The sequence below is a fragment of the Pipistrellus kuhlii genome, unplaced genomic scaffold, assembly GCF_014108245.1.
Source record: "Pipistrellus kuhlii isolate mPipKuh1 unplaced genomic scaffold, mPipKuh1.p scaffold_m20_p_3, whole genome shotgun sequence".
Lineage (NCBI taxonomy): Eukaryota > Metazoa > Chordata > Mammalia > Chiroptera > Vespertilionidae > Pipistrellus > Pipistrellus kuhlii.
In genome coordinates this window covers 111,447,230-111,469,842 of record NW_023425529.1, presented here as the reverse complement: position 1 = coordinate 111,469,842, position 22,613 = coordinate 111,447,230, and the positions used below count along the sequence as shown (strand labels likewise).

General features: G+C 38.9%; 1 long non-coding RNA gene across 1 annotated transcript in view; it reads left to right on the top strand.

Annotated features, from left to right (window-relative positions):
* The first annotated feature begins 7,531 nt into the window (after nt 1–7,531).
* LOC118729105 overlaps nt 7,532–22,613 on the top strand; it is a 28,680-nt gene continuing 13,598 nt past the window's right edge. Inside the window, exon 1 of the long non-coding RNA XR_004991133.2 lies at nt 7,532–9,821. This is a non-coding gene — a long non-coding RNA (uncharacterized LOC118729105). The remainder of the gene's footprint in view (nt 9,822–22,613) is intronic.

Sequence of the window (22,613 nt, the reverse complement as noted above, 5' to 3'; positions counted from 1 at the left end):
CTGGATGCACAACAATTCTCAATCTCACTTCTCTTGAATAACTTAGTAACTGTGTGTGTGTGTGTGTGTGTGTGTGTGTGTGTGTGTGTGTGTGTGTGTGTTTTGCCAGTTTTTAAGGTGGTTGGCCATGTTACTTTACCCATAATTAGATTTTCTGTTTTCTAACTTGTGACACATTTTAGAATGTTAACAAGTTCCATCTGATCTAAATTCAAAGTGCCTTCTCTCCCCAGCTTGGACCAGACAAGTATTGAGGAATAAGACTTGATATGTTCTCTATGCCCCCTATCTTGCTCAACTTTTTCACCTGCTACTGCCAGAGTTTTGATAAAGATGAATTAGGTTAGGGAAAGACTTCTTCAAGTTACCCCTCCACATATACACATGCAGACTAAGTGCTCTCCGGTTGAGGGGTTAGCTCCTGCTTTGATGGTACAGTCTATACAGCCACTCTCTATTCCCCTGGACAGAGGTTTCTAAAGAGCACTAGTCTAGCTATGGTGCATTAGCCTACAGGGAACTTGGCTGTTTTGTTTTGCCCCTTCAAATTCTAGATATGCAGCAGAGCCCTCTCTGTTATTCCAGGCAGCTCCAATCACTAGCCAGCATCCTTTCTTTAAATGGGCGAGTTAGGCACAGATCCCAGTGCATGCAACCCCTGAACTTGGAAACCACAGGTCAAGTTTAGTAAGACTTCTTAAATGGTCTGCTTTAGACTGGTAGAAAAATGATTACTATTTAATACATCATGAAGCAGACAGTCCTTATTTAGAGAACTACAAAATGGGGCAAATTCTGCTTTCTGTAGTTGGTTCTCTAGAATATCGGGCTACTGTTTTTAACGTTAGCCATTCAACAAAGACTTCACAATAGGCAAAAAAAAATCTAATGTTCTGTTATAAGTTTAAGGGAAATCACATCTCAGATTTCCCAACCTACTCTAGAAGAAATAAAAGAGACCTATGTAGAAGGAATCTATATCTGCTTTATCTTTTCTTTGCCCTGTTTTTATTCATATAACTAAAGGCCCAGTGCACGAAATTCTTGCACGGGTATGAAGGGTGTATGTCTCCAATCTGGGACCCCTCAAAGGATATCTGACTGCCCATTTACCCCGAACCCAGTGGGATCAGGCTTAAATGAGTAGTTGGACATCCCTCTCACAATCCAGGACTGCTGGCTGCCAACCTTCCTGATTGCCCCTAACCACTTCTGCCTGCCAGCCTGATCCCCCCCTAGCAACTCCCCTGTCGGCCTGATTCATGCCCAACTGCTTCCCTGTCAGCCTGTTTGCCCCTAACTGCCCTACCCTGCAGGCCTGGTCCCCCCCAATGGCTTTCCCCTGTAAGCCTAGGTCCCTCCCAACTGCCCTTCCCTGCAGGCCTGGTCACCCCAACTTCCCTCCTCTGATGACTTGGTCATCCCTAACTGCCCTCTTCTGCAGGCCTGGTACCCCTCCCCCCCTCCCCCAATTGCTCTCCCCTGTAGGCCTAGGTCCCTCCTTTGCAGGCCTGGCCCCTCCCAACTGCCCTCCCCAGCTGGCCTGATTACTGACAACTGCCCTCCCTTGCAGGACTGGTTTCTCCCAACTGCACTCTCCTGCTGGCCATCTTGTGGTGGCCATCTTGTGTCCACATGGGGGCAGGATCTTTGACCACATGGAGGCAGACATCTTATGTGTTGTAGTGATTGTCAACTGGCATATTACTCTTTTATTAGATTAGATAGGATTGACTTATGTAGTTTTAAATTTATAACACCGCAAAGATCATTATATATATAATGCAAAGTGTCCCCTCAGAAGTTCGACCAGAATGGTAGTTTGCTCACTTACTATGAAGTGCACTGACCACCAGGGGGCAGCATGGAATGAAGGAAGCCCCATACCTGATCAGCCCTGATTGTTGGCCAGGCTTAGGGACCCTACTTGTGCACGGATTTTGAGCATCAGGCCTCTAGTCTATTTATAAAGTACATGATGAGATTAAATTCCACATATGAGTGAGATCATTTGATACTTGTCTCTCTGACTTGCTTATTTCACTTAGCATAATATTTAAAATAAACTAATGAACAAAATAGATCCAGAAACATCAAAGCATGGAGCAGACTGTCTCAGAGGGAAGGTCAGTGAGTGAGAAGGGATTAACCAAGGAACTTGCATATATGCATAACGTGTAGACACAGACAATAGTGTGGTGAAGACCTGGGGCAGGGAAAGATTAGAAGGGGTCAATGGGGGAAAAAGGAGGACATATGTAATGTTTTAAACAATAAAGATTTTAAAAAAATAAAGTACATGATGAAAACCTGGCTTTGATAATAATACTAAATGATAAATTGTAAATCTTACTATTTGAGAGTCACAGTATGAATCTCTTTCACCATGACTACATTTTTCCTTATAAAAGCTGTGGGCTTGGTTGGAGATATAGTTGGAATAGTATATGCCCCAGATTTCATTTGCTAAAATGCTTATTCTATACTTTTCAAATTGTAAGTTTTGAGCTTCTCAGGCCTGCTTTTCTCAGTGCTAAAAGGATTCCTATGCTTGACCTGAAACTGTAGGCTATTCAAAGTGCTGGTGAAGGAAAGAAAGTAAATCACATGGTGGGAAAAGTTTCTTCTCTAGTTGCAAAACAACAAAACAAACTATGCTTGTAAAAGTTATTTCTAACAACTCTCATACAGGCAGTCAAAGTTTAGGACTTCTTAGAATGCTCTGTGACAATAGCCTTTAATCTCTTTTTAAAATATCTGCAACTCTGATTATCTTACTGAATAATTTGTTGGAAAATATTGTAGATTTGTGATCATGTAGCAGTTTTGAATAATCACTTTAAATCTCTTACTGAAAACAAAACAGAACAAGATAGAAAAACAAACCAACAAAAAGTTTGATAGCATCTTTAACAAAAGTTGGTGACATGAAATTCCTCAAAATCCAAGAATAAAGGTGCAAGTGGCCAAATCACCAACAGGAGCATGACCTAAGCAAGATGAAAAACTATGCTTAAAGAGTTGCTAAAAGTAAAAGGGTTACAAAACCAAAACAGAATGTCTAGAAAATAATGATAAAAATTAAAATCCATGGGATACAGCTGAAATGTTACAGAGAACATATATTGCTTAATTACATTTTCTATTAAAAGTATTAAATACCTTTACCGAGAAAAATAAAAAATGAATTAAATTTACAACCCAATAGAACACACACACACAGAAAGTTAACTAAAAGTAAGCAGTAGGAATTGATAAAAATAAAGGCAGATATTCATAGGCTACAAAGAGAAACAAAAAACATTTTAAAAAATGAGCTGGTTAAAGAGATTAACAAAAATAAGCAAGCTATCAGTTAACCAAATTAAAGAAAGTACAAGTTTATAAAATACAAAATGATAGGAAAAATAATCTTTGAAACAGAAAAAAAAAAAAAAGAGTGTGAGAGAGACTACTTTGTATAATTCCATGCAACTACACTTAAAAACCCGGAAAAGCTGTCAATTCTTCTCTTGGCTACTCCTCTACTTCAATAATTCCTTCAGTCTTGATTGATTTCACCAAGGAATTCTACCAAACTTTTTAATTTTTATTTATTTATTTATTTATTTTTACCAAACTTTTTAATAAGACATACCATATGCTACTTAATTTGTTCCAGAGTATAAAAAAACAAAACTTTCAAATTCTTTTTACAAAACAATCATCTATACTAATAAAAGCCTAGGTGGCCCTCGTGCGACACCCTCACGCCATCACAAGATGGCTGCCACAAGGTGGCCATCCTCATGTCATCACAAGATGGCTGCCACAAGATGGCTAGCAGGGAAGGGCCATCAGGCTGGCAGGGAAAGGCAGTTAGGAGCAACTGGCTGGCAGGGGAGGGCAGTTGCAGGTGATTGGGCCAGCAGGGAAGGCAGTTGGGGGCCATCAGGTCAGCAGGGGTGCAGTTAGGTGTCAATCAGGCCAGTAGAGGAGCAGTTAGGGGGCTATCAGGCTGGCAGGCAGAAGCAGTTAGAGGCAATCAGGCAGACAGGCAGGTGAGTAGTTAGGAGCCAGCAGTCCCAGATTGTGAGAGAAATGTCCGACTGCCAGTTTAGGCCCGATCTCACTGGGATTGGGCCTAAACGGACAGTCAAACATCCTTCAAGGGGTCCCAGATTCGAGAGAGTTTAGGCTGGGCTGAGGGACACCACCACTGCCCACCCCCCCACACAAATTTTGTGCACTAGGTCTCTCTCTCTCTCTCTCTCTCTCTCTCTCTCTCTCTCTGTGTGTGTGTGTATATATATATATATGTATATATATATATAAATGAAAGCCTAAACAACTGTTTGACTGTTCGACCAGTAGCTATGCCGCAAGCTGACCAGCAGGAGGCAGAGACTCCAACTGGTAGGTTAGCTTGCTGCTGGTGTACAGCCCATCAGAACTGGGTGAGATGGACCGGACACTGGAGCAGTCCTGCAGTCCCTTCCCAGAGCCCATTGATACTGATCAGGACTGGATGAGATGGGCTGAACATGCCTTGGACAAGTCCATGCACCAGGCTGATTTTGACCCGATTCCCACAGCCAGGCCAAGTGACCCCATCGGTGCACAAATCTGTGCACTGGGCCTGTAGTATTAATACTACAATATATACAATAAAATATAATAAAGATTATTTAAGAAAGAAAATTACAGGTCAATCTCACTTATGAATATCAATGTAAAAATATATGATTTTACTTATGTGGAATCCAATGAACAAAGTTAACAAACAAAATGAAAATAGACTTATAGATACAAAGAATAGACTAACAGCTGTCAGAGGGGAGGAGGTTTGGGGGCTGGGTGAAAAATTTGAAGATATTAAGTTCCCCCCCTAAGAAAAACCACCCAAAATCAAAGTCTCATGGAGACAGACTGTTGTATGGTGATCAGCAGAAGGAAAGGTGGTGGGAGTAGAAGAGGGTAGAGGAGGGATAAATGGAGATTAAAGGAGACTTGACTTGGGGTGGTGAACACACAATACAATATACAGATGATGTATTATAGAATTGTACACCTGAAATCTACATCACTTTATTAATCAATGACACCCCAGTGAGTTCAATAAAAAACAAAAGTAAAATAAAGTAAATATTAAGTTGAATAAAAAACATTTAAGAAATACAATATAAGCCGAAACCGGTTTGGCTCAGTGGATAGAGCATCGGCCTGTGAACTGAAAGGTCCCAGGTTCAATTCCAATACAATATAAAATAGTGGGATTTCTTTGGGAAATTTCAGAATTCAATATTAGAAAATCCACTTATATAATTTATAAATTCATCATACCAATAATTATAAGAAGAAAAATCATGTGATTACCTCCACAGATATTTAAAAAGCTTGACCAAATTCAAAATATGTTCTTGACAAAAGGTGGGAGTGATAGAGGGAGAAAAGGAGGAAGGAAGGAAGGAAGGAAGGAAGGAAGGAAGGAAGAAGGAAGGAAAGAAAGAAGAAAGGAAAGAAGAAATTCACCAAAGAACTTATATAATGTACATACATAACTCATGGACACAGACAATATTGCAGTGAAGGCTTGGGGAGAAGACAAGAGTGGGGTGAAGGGGGTCAATGGGACATCTGTAATACTTGCAATAATAAAGATAAATTTTTTAAAAAAGAAAACCTCAATAACAGTCGATGGATATTTTGTTAATATGATTTAATCATAATGAGGAAACCAAACATTGTTGCTTCCCAATGTGCTGGATAGGAAGCACAGAAACACTTTGAAATATTCCTCATACAAATATTGAGTCTAAATCTAATCTAAATATAGAGCTATCAATTTATAAGAAATAAATTGAAATAAATATTTTCTCCAACTGGCTGATTTTTAAAAAAGGTGGGAGTATTCTGTTTAAAAAAAAATTAGAAGACATTATAATTCCATGCAATGGGTGGACCTAATTTGGATTGCCATGAGAAGAAAACAACTACAGCAACTTGTTTTTTAGACAACTGAGGAAATTTGAATATGGCTAGGTAGTAAATGGTACCACAACATTATTGTTAATTTTTATATGTTGATGACAAAGCAGTTATGGAAAAAAATATCTGCAACTACACTTGTTGATCTATATTGGATTAGATAGGACTTAACTAATGTGTATCTCTGAGTTGCTACCAAATTCTTCAATAATAAAAATAAAATAATAATAATAAAAGGGACAGATGATGCAAATGTGGCAAAACCTTGATAATTGTTGAATCTGAATGATGGTTATCTGGAGGGCTTAATGTACTACTTTGTTTACTTTTCTGTATGTTTGAAATTCAGTCAAATTTCAAAAAAGTTTAAGCTTATTTCCCTGGTAGTAATAATTAAAGTAACATTTCTATTTGTACTTATACATGCCAGTTTTCTTTGTTAAAGCAGAAAATAAACATTGTCAACTCCCTATTTTTGTACATGTGTAGTGTGAGGAGGAAAGGGAAGAAAGCAAAAATCTCTGACTATTGAATTCTTATTAAAACAAAGAGCATGAGAGTCTATGCCATATATTTTAACACAGAGAACAATTTTTATAGAGAAGATCCATAATTCACAAAATAGGAGACAATAAGGAATTACACTTTTCTGCTAGAACTGCTAAATAACAATTATTAAAAGAAGGAGCTTACTCTTACATTTTCTGTTATGTTAAATGGACTCTGGGTGGTGATTCCTTTAATATGAAACTATATAAGAATAACAGTAGAAGTTAAGTGTATGACTTAATAGCAGTTTGATGTAAGAGTCAGGTTTTTGTTTTTTTTCAGTTGGAATTAATTGCCCAAAAAAGCTCATGGGATCTTAAGTAACCATATAGAGGTATAGTTCTAGAATAAGCAAAGTAATGTTTTTATTCTGCCCTGACGTTATTAGACCATACTAGGTTACCTAGTCTCTTTTTCATATCATTCCTTCCATGGAAGGCATTAGAAAGTAATTAGCTTGGAGAAAAGATCTTTCAGTGGCACCTGCTGTGGCACACTGCAGATGTTTGAAGTATAGCATTCTGAAGGGATAGAAAAAAATTAGAACTTATTATGAAAATTATAGGAAAGCTGATTTCGGATTAGCATGAATGCTGGGAAAGGCACTCGGCCATGGACCTGAAGTAGTTCATCAAGGCCCTAACTTCTCTTTGTTGAGGCCATTTATCAGTGTTGGGTTTGCAGCAAGCAACCATTGAGGGATATATTGATTCCACTTTGGAAAAAAGGTGGATTTTCTTTCCACTTATTAAAAAAATCAGTGTATTCCTCAAGCTTAGTATTCTTAACCTAAGACACAAACCTATTGTGTGCACAAGATACACCTGGGCCCTCTTCGGCTCCTCCATGGGACTTGGGGTGTAAGAGAAACTAACTGAAATATGATGGTCATCCTGCTTGCTAACTGTAAATAATGACATCTTTTGTCTCTGACTCAGGCATCTCTGTCTTCTGCCAACATTCATGAAACAGTGATTGCATATTACATATGATTACTAGCTTATACTTACTAGCTTATAAGCTTATAAGTAGGGTTAATTCAATAAATCCCAGTCCCAACAAAGGAGAAGCACTTTACTGGGTTCCCTCTCTGGAGGTATTCAAAGGGGAATGGGATAAACCTCTTGATATGAATACCGTATAAACATAGCAAAAAATAAAGCTCCAGATTAGTTTTCCTTGGATTTTCAATGTCATTCAAATTGCATGAATTCTATTATTACTTTTAGGAAACACTATATATAGACTTGGCTGCAAAATACCAGATTTTTAGCACCCAAGAAGTCAAGATTTGAATCTCTAAACTCTGCTTTGACAATCTTCTTCCTGCTCTATTATAAGTATCTCCAACTTGTCTTATTGGAAATTCATGGACATAAGTTTTATTAGCATTAATGAGACTTTAGTATCTAATGTGGTAGTAGTCATAATCATAACATTTTTCTCTCATTGCTGAAGGCCTCTGATAGTATTTTGAAAATGTGTATAAAAATCTACTCTGGCAATTTAAATAAGTGGTGTGATTCAGGTTTGGATCACGTGATAACTGATTTTTACTGACCATAAACAAAGCTTTACTATCTTCCTTTGTCTTTTCTATTGCAAATGCTTTGTGCAGCATACACATTTGTCCACTGGGTGGCAATATGTACTCAAGAATGTTCACTGTTCCTAGTTTATCAATCTAGTTGAATCCAACATGTCAAGCTCCTTTTTGCATCAGGAAATAGCCATTGTATCAAATCTGAAGAAACAGTATCATCTGAATTCAAGCTGCTACCTAGCAGTAACTAAGGAGATTTTGATAATATTAATACTTCCTAAACTTAACTCAGCCACACTCTTCTCTCAACATGTTCACACATTTGCAAAATAGATATCCCTCCTGGTCTTCTTATTCCTTGCCCCCTTTATAGTTGTTCATACCCTACTTCTTAAACGTATGCCCTTTTAAAATTTCCCTAAACTATTTTCCAACTCCAATACTCTTAGTGCCCTATCTCTTATTTCAGTGGTTCTTGCCTTACAATGAACTATCCCTTTTTTTTTCTTTTCATTTTGTTTCTTGATTTCACGCCTCCACAGTGAAATCAAGAGACATACCATTAAGCTCTTGTGTAATGACATATGCATCCCCTCTGATTTGGTCCCACATCCTAGAGAAGCAGAGTAAGTCTTGGATAGTCACATAATCTTGGGAAGTCATGTAGTTCTTTTCACTTTAATTCTGTCCAAAATGCAGAATACAACCAATTAACTAGCTCTATGTAAGATTTATCTTCAGTTAAGAGAGGGAAAAAATTCCAAGAAATGAAATTGCATATTACATATGATTACAACATAAGAAAACCCACAGAAATATATACATATTTAAAAAATTGACAATAATAATAGTAGCTGTGTTGGATGATGAAATTATGAAAGCTTGCTTATATTTCTTCTTTTGGCTTTTTCTATATTTTTCCTATATTTTATTTCATAAGAAATATATTTTTCAAGTGAAAAAGTATAACTGCAAAAACATCTTTTACCTTTCTCCTTCCTTGATTGAAAAAAAAATTCCTGTAGCTTTAATATATCCTTTTATTTAATTTTCCAAGAAGTACTTAATAATACTTTGACATTTTCTTGAATCTCCACATGGTGCTTAGTGTGATGGGAAGATTGGCTTATGCTCTTTTTCTTTTTCTTTTTTTAAGAATAGCTTTTGGATTTATAGAGAATTGAAAATATCCCATACCCAGTTTTCCCTATTACTAACATCTTATGTTAATTTGGTACACTTGTCACTGTTAATAAGCCAATATTGTTACAATGAACTAAAGTCCAGGCTTTTTTCAGATTCCCTATGTTTTCACCTAATGTCCTTTTTCTGTTCCAGGACCCCTTCCAGAATACCACTTTACATTTAGTCACTGTGTCTCCTTTTGGTTGTGATGGTTTCTCAGACTTTCCTGATTTTCCGTGACTTTAGCAGCTTTGAGGAATATTAGTCAGGTATTTGGTAAAATGTCCCTCAAGTGGGATTTCTCAGATGTCTTACTAATGATTAGGCTTGGATTATGGATTTGGGGAGGAAGACCACAGAAACAAAGTCATAGCAAAGGTAAGTACTGTCAGTATGATTTAGTGCTGTTGGCCATCTGGCTAAAGCAGCATTTGCCAGGTTTCTCCACTGTGACACTGCTCTTTCCTCCCCTTCCATGCTTTCCTCCTGGGTGATGCCTGCACAGCCACCAATTAACTTTGCTCCACCTCCGGAGGGCAGAGTATGTACAGAAATTACTTGAAATATTTCTGCACAGGTAACTTGTTTACTGTCTTAATTATTATTTATGTGATACTTTATATAGGTAGTAGTATAGACTCATGGGTATTTATTTTATACTTTGGATTATAATCTAATAATATTTCATTTTCTTGCTCAGATTGGCCATTTGGAGCTTTTTCAGTTGGGCTCTTGTGTCCTTTAGATGTAACTCTATCATTATGAGTTGCTTTTTGTATTATTTTCGTTCCTCCTTCTTTTCTGGCACCCCATGTCTTCCACAATCATCTTGTATAATTCCTGCCTCACTTCTAGAATTGGCTCACTCTTCATTATAAACATAAATATTAAAACATACTGAATGTCTCTATTGCATGCAAAACTTTGTGCTAGGAGTACATTTTTTAAAGACTCTTTTAAAATGTGTCATATCATGCATTTTAGCTGACAAAGACAACCATATATTATCATAATTCCTTATATTAAGCCTTATATTAGCCTAAAAATTCATAGTAATATTTGTTCATTTTTTACTCTCCACTAATGAATATTTGAGGTCAAGTATTCTGTTGGGGATCCTGGAGTTGGGTCCAACCAGGAAAAATGGCATCTAGAAAGTCATTATTAGAAATATGTACCTGAGGAGGAGAGATGAAGACATAGTCAGAAGGGAATCTAGAATCAGAAAGATTCCTGCAGCTATGAGTTCAAGTTCAACTGCCAAAAGTTTGCATGTCACCTCTGATAAATCTTCTTATGCTGTGACTTTCCAAGGAGTTTTGATCCTAGCTAATAATTTTCCAGAAAAATCATGGTTTTATATATATTTTAAAAAATCACAGTCTTATAACTTTAAGGGTTTTTTACATATAACCAAGCTTGACTATCTCTCTCTTTTCCTTTTTTTCTGGACAAATGAAAAGAAGCCACAGACAATAATGTTAGGGTTGGACATAACCCTTAGGGTCACCCACCTAGAGATTCTACATACATCAATACAGAGACAGAGATCTGGTGACTTTCTTAGGGTTGCCGCACAGTTAATAGTGTGGAACTAGGTGCCTCCTGTCGGGAGCAGGAGAGAATTCCCTCACTCCACACTTCTTTAGTTCTTTGGTTGAACTAGTTATAGAATAATAAAACTGACATAGGACTAGATTAACAGGTAAAAGACAAGTTAATATGTGCACAATCACAATATGATGCTTAATCATAAATTGAGGCTCGAAGAATTGATCAAATTAGGCATCTTTTTTTTTTTTTAATAGTGTTTAGACAAACAAAAAATGTGTGAGAAAAAAAAGGCAGTGCTCATAAGAGAGGGATCTAAACAAAGTTTGGGCTTGGGTAGTAAATTAGTAAAGGTGTTATAAAGTTTACACCTGCTTTTTTTCTTTCTTTTTTTTTTTAAATATATTTTTTATTGATTTCAGGAAGGAAGGGAGAGAGAAAGAGAGATAGAAACATCGGTGATGAGAGAGAATCATTGATCAGCTGCCTTCTACACATGCCCCTTGGGGATCAAGCCCACAACACTGGCATGTGCTCTGTCTGGGAATCGAACCATGAGCTACTGGTTCATAGGTTGATGCTCAATCACCAAGCCACTGCATATGGTCTATACATGTGGGGTTTTTTATTTTTTATTTTTTAATCTGAATTTTATCTCTTGTGATAAGGTTGACTCTAGGTCGTTTGGGAGTAAGGAGGGCATCTAGCATGGAGATTTATTTCTTGCTTTTAGTGGAACAGAGGAGAGTGAGAGAGCTCTCAGTGCTCTTGCTGCTTCTCAGGTAACATCCATTGTGGCATATCCTGGGCAGCTGGCCTTGGGCCCCAGCACTATTCTCTTGACCTTCAGATCAGAACACTTTTACCACAGAGCTTTGCTATATTTAATCATTTATGCATGCATTCAACTCATTAGTTAATTCATTCAACAAAAAAATATTTAAATAGCTGCTTCATGGTTGGCACTGTTAGGGTTTGCATGTACAAACTTGGAGAGTTAAGCCACTTAAAGAACTGTATCTGAGATTGGATTAACTGCCACCAGGTGGAGTAAGCCCTCAGATTGGCAAGGATATTGTTGGTAGGTAACCATTCAGATTTTCCTATTAGACCTATTTTCAAAATCAGATGGTAGAAACAGGTTTGAATGTGCAATCCAAGTTTATCATTTCCTTTGAAGGTGCTACCAGTCTTCCAGCATCCCAGGCAGAAGTCTTTAAGTTACTTTTTGACTCACTTCATGTTTTACTTATCAAGTCACTGTTTTGTTCAAATTTAGCCCCTTCATGAAAACCTCCAAGTTAGCCATCAGGAAGCAAACACTCTGAGAGGGTCTCAGCCGACTGCAAGTTCACTGCTGCTTCTGAGCCTTTAATCCTGTTGCTGTCTCCTCTGAGATTCCTTCTCTTTTAAACTCTTTCCTTATTGACTTGCAGTGTTTAGCAAATATTATGGTGAGAGCAATACATGGAATGCAAAACTATCTACTTTTCCCAGACCAGAATCTGCTATGTCCCTCCCTATTCTTCTGAGAGGAAAGAAGATCTAGTTGGTACAATGGGTACATGAACAAACATATGGAAGGCATTTACCATTACCAAAGTATCGGCTGGGGAGGGTAGTCAGGAAAGAAATGGGTCCTTAGATTAGGGATGAAAGTAACTCAAATAATTTAAATAGATACAGTCATAGATAGTTTTACATGATGAGATGAAATAGCATAGTATTTCAACATCTGACAATTTTAGCATGGGAAGAAGGCATGGTGAACTGTAGGAAAATGGTAAAAATTGATATAAAAAGAAATGGCGGGTACTAAACTATGAAGGTCCATGAGTGACATGCAAAAATATTACGGACTTTGTCTTTTAGGCATTAAAGGTCATTACAACATTTAGAAAGAGGAATAGCTCAAACAGTGCTCTGTATGTGGCATGGATTGGAGAAAAGTGAGACCACATACAAGGCAACCAATTAGGAAATGATCATAGAGTTTGGGTAGAGATGGCAAAGCCAGAATCAAGATTAGAGCTCTGCTGAAGGAGAGGCAGGGATGGATCTGATATATATAAATATATGGAGCCCAGCACGTGATTCGAAAGCATGCAGCACCGCCCACCCTCGAGTTGTGGGTCAGGCCCTTCCTTGCTCCCCAGGCCCCGCAGCAGCCACAGGTGTTGCTTATCAGGCCCTCGCCCAGCGGAGGCACGGAGAGGCCCCTGCTGCCCACGCCCCCAAAACTGCAAGAGCAACTCCTCCTGTCCGGTCCACCCATTATGGCATTCTGGTTAATTAGCATATTTCTCTAATATATATTCTTTGTCCCCTTTCCAAGCACAGAGCTCCTAAAACCCTTGGAATTTCCTTTTATGGGAGCCATAAAGGTGTCTTTTGTTATGTTAATGAGATAACTTTTGGAAAGCTCCTAAGTAACCTAAAGATGGAGACTGGTCGACAAAAGAACCAAACCTATGACCAGAGGGTTAGAACTTCCAGTTCCACCCTCTAACCTCTGGGATAGGGGTGTCGAACTCAATCAGAGAAGGGGCCAAAATCTAAAATCCAGCCTAAATCACGGGCCGAATGGTTTACTGAACAGTCATAAACTGTCATTGTGATGGAAACGCAGCGGAGTGCAGTGATGACAGCGCGGTGCGGGCCACATTGCAAGGCCTGGCGGGACGGATTTGGCCCGCGGGCCTTGTGTTTGACACATGTGCTCTGGGAGGAGAGAATGGTTGGAGGTTGAATCAGTCATCACTGGTAAATGATTTAATCACCCATATCTATAAAACATAGAGTCCATAAACAACAAAAGATAAGGTTCAGAGAACTTCCAGGTAGGGATTCTGGGAAATTGGTTCATCCAGAAAAACTATGGAAGCTTTGAACCTTTTTTCACATACTTGGTCCTAGTCTGTTCCATCTGACTGCTCCTGAATTATATTCTATTATAATAAATTAATGACCTAGTAAATACAATGTTTCTCTGAGTTCTGTGAGCCACTCTAACAAATTAATTGAACCTAAGGAGGCTGTCATTGGAACCTGTGATCTATAGCCAGTTGGTCAGATGCACAAGTGACAATTATCTCTAGGTAGCTAGTGTCAGAATTGAGTGCACTGTAGAACACCCAGCTGGTGTCAAAGAACTGCTTTGCAGTGTGGGGAATTGTGATATGGAATTGGTTCCAGAACCTTTAAAATAGGAATACAAAATGAAAGTAGGGACAGAATGCTGGGCAACCACCATGTTCTTGGCTCAGGACACTGCGTGTATGGTGATGTTATTAATTAGGCTAGAGGATACAGGAGGCTAAATAGTTTTTTGGAAGGTTTGGGGTAGGGTGATATAAACATCTTGAATGTACTTTGGGACATATTATGTGATTATTTGCACTAATCAAGTTCATATATTATCTTATGTAATAAAAGAGTAATATGCAAATTAACCATCACTCCAACACACAAAGATGACCACCCCCATGTGGTCAAAGATGGCTGCCCCCAGGTGGACACAAGATGGCCTGCAGAGGAGGGCAAATGGGGGAGACCAGACCAGTAAGAGAGGGCAGTTGCAGGGAACTCAGGCCTGCAGTGGGAGGAACCAGGCCAGCAGGGGAGGGCAGTTCGGGGAGACAAGGCCCAGGGAAGGGGACAGTTGGGGAGACCAGGCCAGCAGGGGAGAGCAGTTGGGGGAGAGGACCAGGCCTGCAGGAGAGGGCAGTTGTGGGGGCAGGCCTACAGAGGAGGGCAGTTGGAGAAGACCAGGTCTGCAGGGGAGGACAGTTAGGGGTGATCAGAATGGCAGGAGAGCTCAGTTAGGAACAATAGGGCCAGCCAGGGAGCAGTTAGGTGTTGATCAGGCTGGCAGGGGAGTGTAGGAGCAATCATGCAGGCAGGCAGGAAGGCGAGTGGTTGGGAGCCAGCAGTCCTGGATTGTGAGAGGGATGTCCAACGGCTCATTTAGGCCCAATCCCACCGGCGGTCGGACAGCCCTTAAGGGGTCCCAGATTGGAAAGGATGCAGGCTCTGAATATGAATTTCGTGCACCCTGCCTCTAGTTAACATATAAGTTAGAATGCAAGGTCTCAGTAAGGAAAAACTTCCTTATTAACATTCATCTATCAATCAATATGCCAGTCATGCAGATTTTAATGCTTCTTTATGTTTTCTAAGAAGTCCAGTGCAATGGATACTGTGGACCATACATCCCAAATTTCCCAAGATATTTTCACTTTCCTACAGTATTATTCTGTTCAACAAATGCAATCCATAAAATATAAAATTAATGTAATCTAATTTTTATATCTTGTAAGACTTTTCTCAGAAGCAAGTTCATAAATAATTAAAAAACTTAAGGCATAAGTCTTACAAGTAAGAAGTCTGTAGTCTAATCCGGATGAAGAACTCAACTCCCATTAAAGAGCCATGTATTGGCAAACTGTATCTTGTTAAGGTTCACAGATATCAAGAAAGTGACTGCTGCTTTGGGTGGGGGAGCTAGACAAGGCTGTATGAGGAGAAGCTGAACTATAGCAAGGTCGGAAGAATGAACAGTATCTGAAAAGTCAGACAGGGGGTGAGGAGAGCAGCATTAGGAGAGACAGAAAGTTGGAAATGATCTTAACGTGTTCAAGGAAGATTGAAGACTAAGGCCTTTCTTGATTAGTCTTTTGACTCAGCCAGATGGGTTGTATGACTCCTATTACCGCTCCCTTTATCCATCTCCTGTTCAGAATTCACTTTATGATTATTTTTCTTAGGCATGATGAAAATTTCTAGTTGAGTGGCATATAGAATATGTTTTTCCATTCCCTTATGGCTTTTTACAATTTGTCTCTCATTCTGAACTTTAGCTTTTCTGACCTTAGTCCTAAATGATTTTGCTAAATTTTAGTTTGCCAACTTAGCTTCTATTTTTGATAACATTTTCATTTTCCTGTGAGGTCCACATGCAGCCTTTTGAGGCAATGCAATAGAAATTCCCATTAGAAGTTAACTGTATAATAATGAACTGTTCTTCTAGCATATTTTAAAGAGCTGCGGATCAGCCCAGCTGGTGTGGCTCAGTGGTTGTGTGTCGACTTATGAACCAGGAGATCATAGTTTGATTCCCAGTCAGGGCACATGCCTGGGTTCCAGGCTCGATCCACAGTGGAGAGCATGCAGGAGGCAGCTGATCAACGATTCTCTCTCATCATTGATGTTTCTATCTTTCCCCCTCTCCCTTCCTCTCTGAAATTAATAAAGATATATTTTTAAAAAGTAAAGAGCTGTGGATGAAATAAACACATGATACTGAAAAATCTGTAATGTAACAAGGATATATAAAAGTGCCACTTGCACAGTCGGCATCCAATAATCTTTTCCTAAATGAATGAATTTTACATAATAACCTTTTAGTAAAAAGGAATACTTCTTTCGTGTTACTTATTTTTACAAGCCCTGTTTACTGGCCAGAACAAAAAATAACTTAGTCAGTTCAGGAACTACACAGCTAGGTGCTGGTTCCTCTGGATTCACTTTCCTCTAGCTTCCCCTTCATCAAGTCAAACTTGGATTTCTGTGGCTCCCAGTTAAGATGAGTGAGGGTCAGGATCCTGGTGCCTTCACCCCACCCCTGCCTTGTTTCAGGGGCCTTAGCTGTATGAAGTGTATCAAAACACCAGTCCAGTGACTGACCTCCACTGCAGCTATTTGTTTACAAGTAGGAGCTCTGAGCACTTTGAAAACAGTTTGTTCATTACAGTTGGTGAGCATTCCTTTTATAATCTGTTTACACCGTGTGTTGAATAAGCTCCTGATGCCACTGATAGAGAGCAAAAGAAATTAAAATTCAACTAGCCTCACTCTGATGGCTGATCATAAATTCCAAATTAGCAAAGTGCAAATTAATATGAGTTCATTACCTGTGTCTTTATACGTATCAATATAGGGTTCACATGCATGTGAATTAAGAGTCAAAGCAATTTAGAACAGGAAGGAAACATTAAAAAATTCTGTTCAAATCCTACATTTTGCAGGTAAAGATTATTCTTTTTCTTGTATCCAAGAGACTAGTTCTATGTTTAAACACAATCCAGAAATAACCTTCTTTACAGATATAATTTGCTGTGATTCCATGGCTCCACTGAGCACATTAAATGTTACATAATGCTCTTCTATTGTCTTATCATGCCCTATAAGTCTCCTGGGACTTTGAAGGCAGAAGTTTTGTTTCATTTATCTTTGTGTAACCCACAGTGTCTGTCCCAGTCCAGCCTACATCTGATATGGGATGGAGTATCAGTCCATCTGCAGACAGCCTGATCCTACACTGAGATGAAGAAAACAGGCATTAAGGAGAGAGGTCTCCCGCCGGCTTTGCAAAAGTTCTTCTCCTTCAGGACATCTGTTAGTTTCCCTGGATGGCCTTCTTTGCTGTTTGGAGCTCTGTTGTCTGCACTCTCCACCTGATAGTTATGAAGCTGTGCCCCGAAGTTCAGACCCTCCCACCCCAGTGTTCCCCCACCTATACCAGCAGCTACATTGGACTGGGCTGGACTTCCCTTTCCCTCGTTTGGACACAAATTGGAATTGCTGCCACTCCCCAGCCTCCCCTTTCAATGTGCCCGCCAGCTCAAACTCCTTTGTCCTAGAGTGCTGCACGGAACATAACTCAGGCAGCCTGCTGTGATCCACGCTGGGAGTTCCAGCCATTGCTTACCTGGCACTGCTACATCAAACAAATGGGTGTTGAACAATTCAAAAGAATGAATGTTGGCATTAATTTACACTCAACATTTGCCATACCAGACCCTGTACTGGGTACTAGAGATGCAGCAGGGACCAAGACCAAAGGTAAGGAAGATGAGGAGGATTCAGGAAATAACATCAGGAGGGAAGAGCCACTGAGTTAGAAGGACAGGAAGCATTCTGGAAGTCAAATTGGGAAAGTATTTCAAAAGGGGGGACAATCAACTGATAGCAAGAACCGACCTTTGAATTAGGCAACATAGAAGTTAAAGGTGACCCAGGAGGTAGCAGTTTTATTGTAATGGAGGAGACCTTGATCGAGGTCTGCTCATGATGGAGCAAGAACTGGAGGGAGTGGATAAGCCAGGGCTTTGAGGTGCACTGCTGCAAAAGGAGGCAGAAAAGGACAATGGCTAGAGAGGGCAGTGGGACCAAGAGAGGCTTTGATTTTCCTAAGATGGGAGAACTCAGAGCATTTTCGTGTGCAGGTGTTGCAAGAGCGGGGTTATTGTACAGGTAAGAGGCAAAATGCACACAGACCGCATTCCCCAGCAAAAAGAACTTTCAGCCAAAGACTCAGTCAAAACATTTCAGAAGAACACCGGTTGTCAGTGGTGAATTCTCCATTGAGCAATCATGCATTTTGTTTCTGATCTATTTTGCTTTCTCATCATTAAGTTACTATTCATGATATAAGTGAAATTATACTGATAACATTAATGAATAAAGAATTAATAAATTAAAGAAATTAATAAATAAGAACTTTAGACACTGATCTTTCGTGAAGTCAGTGGATCTTAATGAGTTACTTTCAGTTTCTAAACCTAGAACAACTTGAGATTTCCTCTCTTCAGGGTATGATAAATAATTTGTCACGTTATTATGATTAGAGCCGTATTATTAAAACAATAGCAGCTTCCTTTCTGTAGCACTTCTGTTAATGGGGTTTTGATGTTCTTGAGGAAAGCCTCAGAAAAATAAAACACAAATGGGAAAAGTGTGACCCTATGAACAGAAATACAACCTTTCCTGTTTGTGTTTTTCTCTTTATAGTACCTCAGTTGTAAGTTCCCAGGCATAAATAGGAGCAAAAACTGATCAGAAGTTCAATCTATTTTTTCCTAAAAAAAAGTTTTCCACAGGATAAAAAATTTAGATAAGGCAAATAAGAAACAAGATTGTTAGGACATCAGAGTTGTTTTTGTGGTCAGAAAGAGTAGCACATTCACTGAGTATAAAGTCTTAATTCAGACAGATGTAATTGATTCCTGTTATATAAAACTAGAGATTTTTAGCTCTGGCTCATGTTTCCAGGAAGTCTGCACACCAAAGGGTCTTGGGTTCAATTCCTGGTCAAGGGCACATACCTGGATTGCAGGTTTGATCCCACCTCTAGGCTGGGCAAGCATGGGAGGCAAATAATCAATGCAATGTTTCTCTGTTTCTCTCTCTCCCTCCCTCCCTCCCCTCCAGCCTCTCTAAAAATCAACAGAAAAATGTCCTTGGGTGAGGATTAACAACAACAACATCAAAAATGCACAAAAAACTAGAGATTTTTTAGATCTAGATTAAAATATTAAAGATCATTTATTCCAATCATTTTACAGATAAATAAACTCAGACCCAAGTGGTTACATAATATACAAAGGTACTGAGGTGATAACTGCTATGTTGGAAGAGTTTTAAAATTAATTAAAAGAAAACTGAAATAGTAATCATAGTAATAATAATTATAACATTATTGAGTGCTTTCATATACCAGGCACTTTATAGTCAGAACCTCATTTAAAGTTTATATCATCTCTGAGAGAAGAGGTAAAATTTTTTTTTTTAATTGAACTTATTGGGATAACATTGGTTAATAAAATTATATAGATTTTAGGTATACAATTCTACAATACAACATCTGTATATGATGTGAGTTTACCAACCCAAGTTGAGTCTACTTACATCACCAATTATCGATATATGCCCCTTTCCTCTGGCAATCACCATACTGTTGTCCTTATCTGAATCTTTATTTTTTTATTCTTTGCTCAATCCTTTCATCCATTTCACTCAACCTCCACCTTCCCTCATGACAACTGTCAGTCTGCTTTCTGTATCCATGTGTCTGTCTCAATTTTTAACTGTTACTTAATTGACTTACAAAGTACACCACTTACCTCCATTTCCTTCTCTGTAAAAAAATTAAAAAATGACTGATGCCCATACCAAGTTGAATGATTCAGGTTGCTAAATTTCTTTCCACTTATCTAATCTGAAATCTGCAGGCACAATCTACATGGTGTCTGCATCTATTGGGAACTTGTTAAAAATACAAATTATGAAACTGCTCCCAGACTCCCATGGCTAGATATCATTCTCATTGCCTTTCCTCCTTCAGCTCACATAATGCTCCCATGGAGAGTTCCTTATGCCCTTTGCCTAAGGAAAAATAATTTGGTTCTGGTTTACAGATGTTTCTGCCCAAAATGCCAGCACTAAGCATTCAAAGGGACCTAAACAACAATGAAAAAGGGAGAAACCTTCTCATTAAATACAATTTCAAACATTACATTTCATGGTAAACTTTGCCTAAGGAGGAAAATATCTTGTTTCAGAAAATTGTCCTCAATTTTAATCATATAGCACTAGAAACATCACAGAAATAATACATTTACATTAGTAGGTAATCTACTGAGTTCAATTAAACAATTGATTCATTCAATAGTTATAAAGTACTAGAGGCCAGATGCACAACATTTGTGCACTGGTGGGGGCGGGGAGGGGGAGGGTAGAGGCGTTCAGCCTGGCCTGAGCCCTCTCGCAGCAGTTGGGACCCCTTGGAGGATTTCCATGACCCCTCGCTCCTTACCACCTGCCTGCAGTGGAGGCAGGAGAGGCTCCCACCACTGCTGCTGCTGCACTTGCCAGCAGTTAACCCTGTGGGAGCGCGCTGACACCAGGGAACAGCTCCTATGTTGAGTGTCTGCCCCTTGGTCAGTGTGCATCATAGGACTGGCCATTTCACCATTTGGTTAATTTGCATATTATCCTTTTATTATATAGGATGGTCTGCTTTGATAACTAATACAGTACTTTAGCAAATGGTGCATATTCTTTAAGGAAACACCATCTCTACTAGTGAGCTATGCCATAACAATGCTCTCAAAACTCAGTGGTGCTGAGTAGTGATGTTACCAGAAAGGGGGCTTGGCCCTTAGAGGGTCTGCCTAGGACTGACCAGTAGTGTGTGGGTTCTTCATGCAGAAGAAATTTCACAGCAGGAGTTTAGGTGACTCTGAGGGAACATTTTTTTTTTTTTTTTTAAAGCTGGGGATAGTAAAACAAGAAAGGGCTTAGCATAGAAGAAGCAATAGGAGAGCCTAGGCTGGGTCGCCTTTGCTCTCTGAGAAATAAGAGAAAAGTGGGCCTTGGGAAAAGGGTCAGGGTTAGCTTGGGAGAAGCTGCCACTGCCCATTGCTCCCTTGGTTGCAAGAGTTTAGGAGATACATGCTTATGGGAGGAATGGGGTAAGAAGAAGGGGAAGGGAATGGCGTACAGGCTGCTCCTCAGAGGGAGAGCAAGGCTGGGTCCTTTGTCTTGAGGCTTATTATTTCTTTCTGTAGGCATGAATCTTAGGGGATGTCTCAGAGGAGGGTTTCAACAGAATATTCGTTAGTTATCTAGGGTCAAATGGGAAAAAAAAACTGAATAGATCATTGTGTTTTTGGTCTTGGAAAGTAGAAAGGATTGTGGGCAATAATAAGGAATCCTGAGGGCTGGAGTGTATTTGTAATTATGACTTTCAGCTCTGTTAAGCACCACAAAGCTATTACTACAATATTCTACACCAATATTTCCAATATAAAATGGCTCCTTATATTTGTTCAGAAGACTCTCCACAAGCTAATGTCTACAGACATTAACCATAACCCTGTTATGGCAAATTATCAGTACCATATTATTGTTCCTATGTTTAAAAAGAAAAACTAGAGAAAGATAGAATGAAAGAAAGAAAGAAAGAAAAAAAGAAAGAGGAAGGAAGGAAGGAAGGAAGGAAGGAAGGAAGGAAGGAAGGAAGGAAGGAAGGAAGAAAGAAAGAAAGAACCCATTCATTTCACTTTGGTAAATTAACAAATCTTAGAAGAATTTAAGCCAAAAGACTAGCCTGGACAGTAGATTTTTAGTTCTTTAAACAAAACTTTTGGGGAATGTTAGGGCATAAAAACAAATCTAATCACTAAGGCTTCCTTTTGTGAGGCTTGTCAGAGAGTAATTTAATAAGCACATTTAATGCTTAGGCAAGAACCAGAATAATTATGAATATTAAAAGGATTAGGAAGCTTGGTGAATCAGAACAATTTTTCTGTGCTATCATTTTACACTGGAGGATATTTGTCTTTTGTTTATTTCTTTCAATGAGTATCATGTTTGTTATTCGGGGTCTAGATTTTGGTTAACTTCAGTTATACTTGGTATAATACTGAATGCCAATATTTTGTTACTTCAATTTTCCCACCTTTTTCCTAATTCCCAAGCTTGCCAGCACTACAGGGATTCCTTTCATGGAGGCTCAGTACTGAAATATGTCTTATTTTTGTGAGTTTCTTACACAAAGGCCAAGTCAAAGCTGCAGGTGTTGGTTCCCCTTCTTGATGACTGAGCATTGCAGCTGAATTGGGCCTGTTTTTCAGGTCACCTTCACTTTTGAATCTATTAGAAAGCAGTCAATAGGTCTCTGATGGAATCTGGAAATAATGGCAAGAAAAAATATATATGCATCACTCACTCAATGTCAAGTCTAGATATTCAGAAAATATCTTATTTCTCAGTGGGCACACATCCTTAGATATTTTTAGGAGCTATTCCCACTTGTGAGCATTTGCTATAGAAATAGAGGCTCAAGTGTCTCTAAATCCTGAAAGGATATTTGTTTACACAAAAGAGAGGTGAGATGATGGCATGAGATTTTGTTGTGTTTTTTTCTTTGATGACATGAAGTTTTAAAATGACTTGTCTATGAACATATGTGACCAGATCACTCTTATAATGAACTGTATCTATTAGAAATCAATATTTTTTTCTTATTATTTTT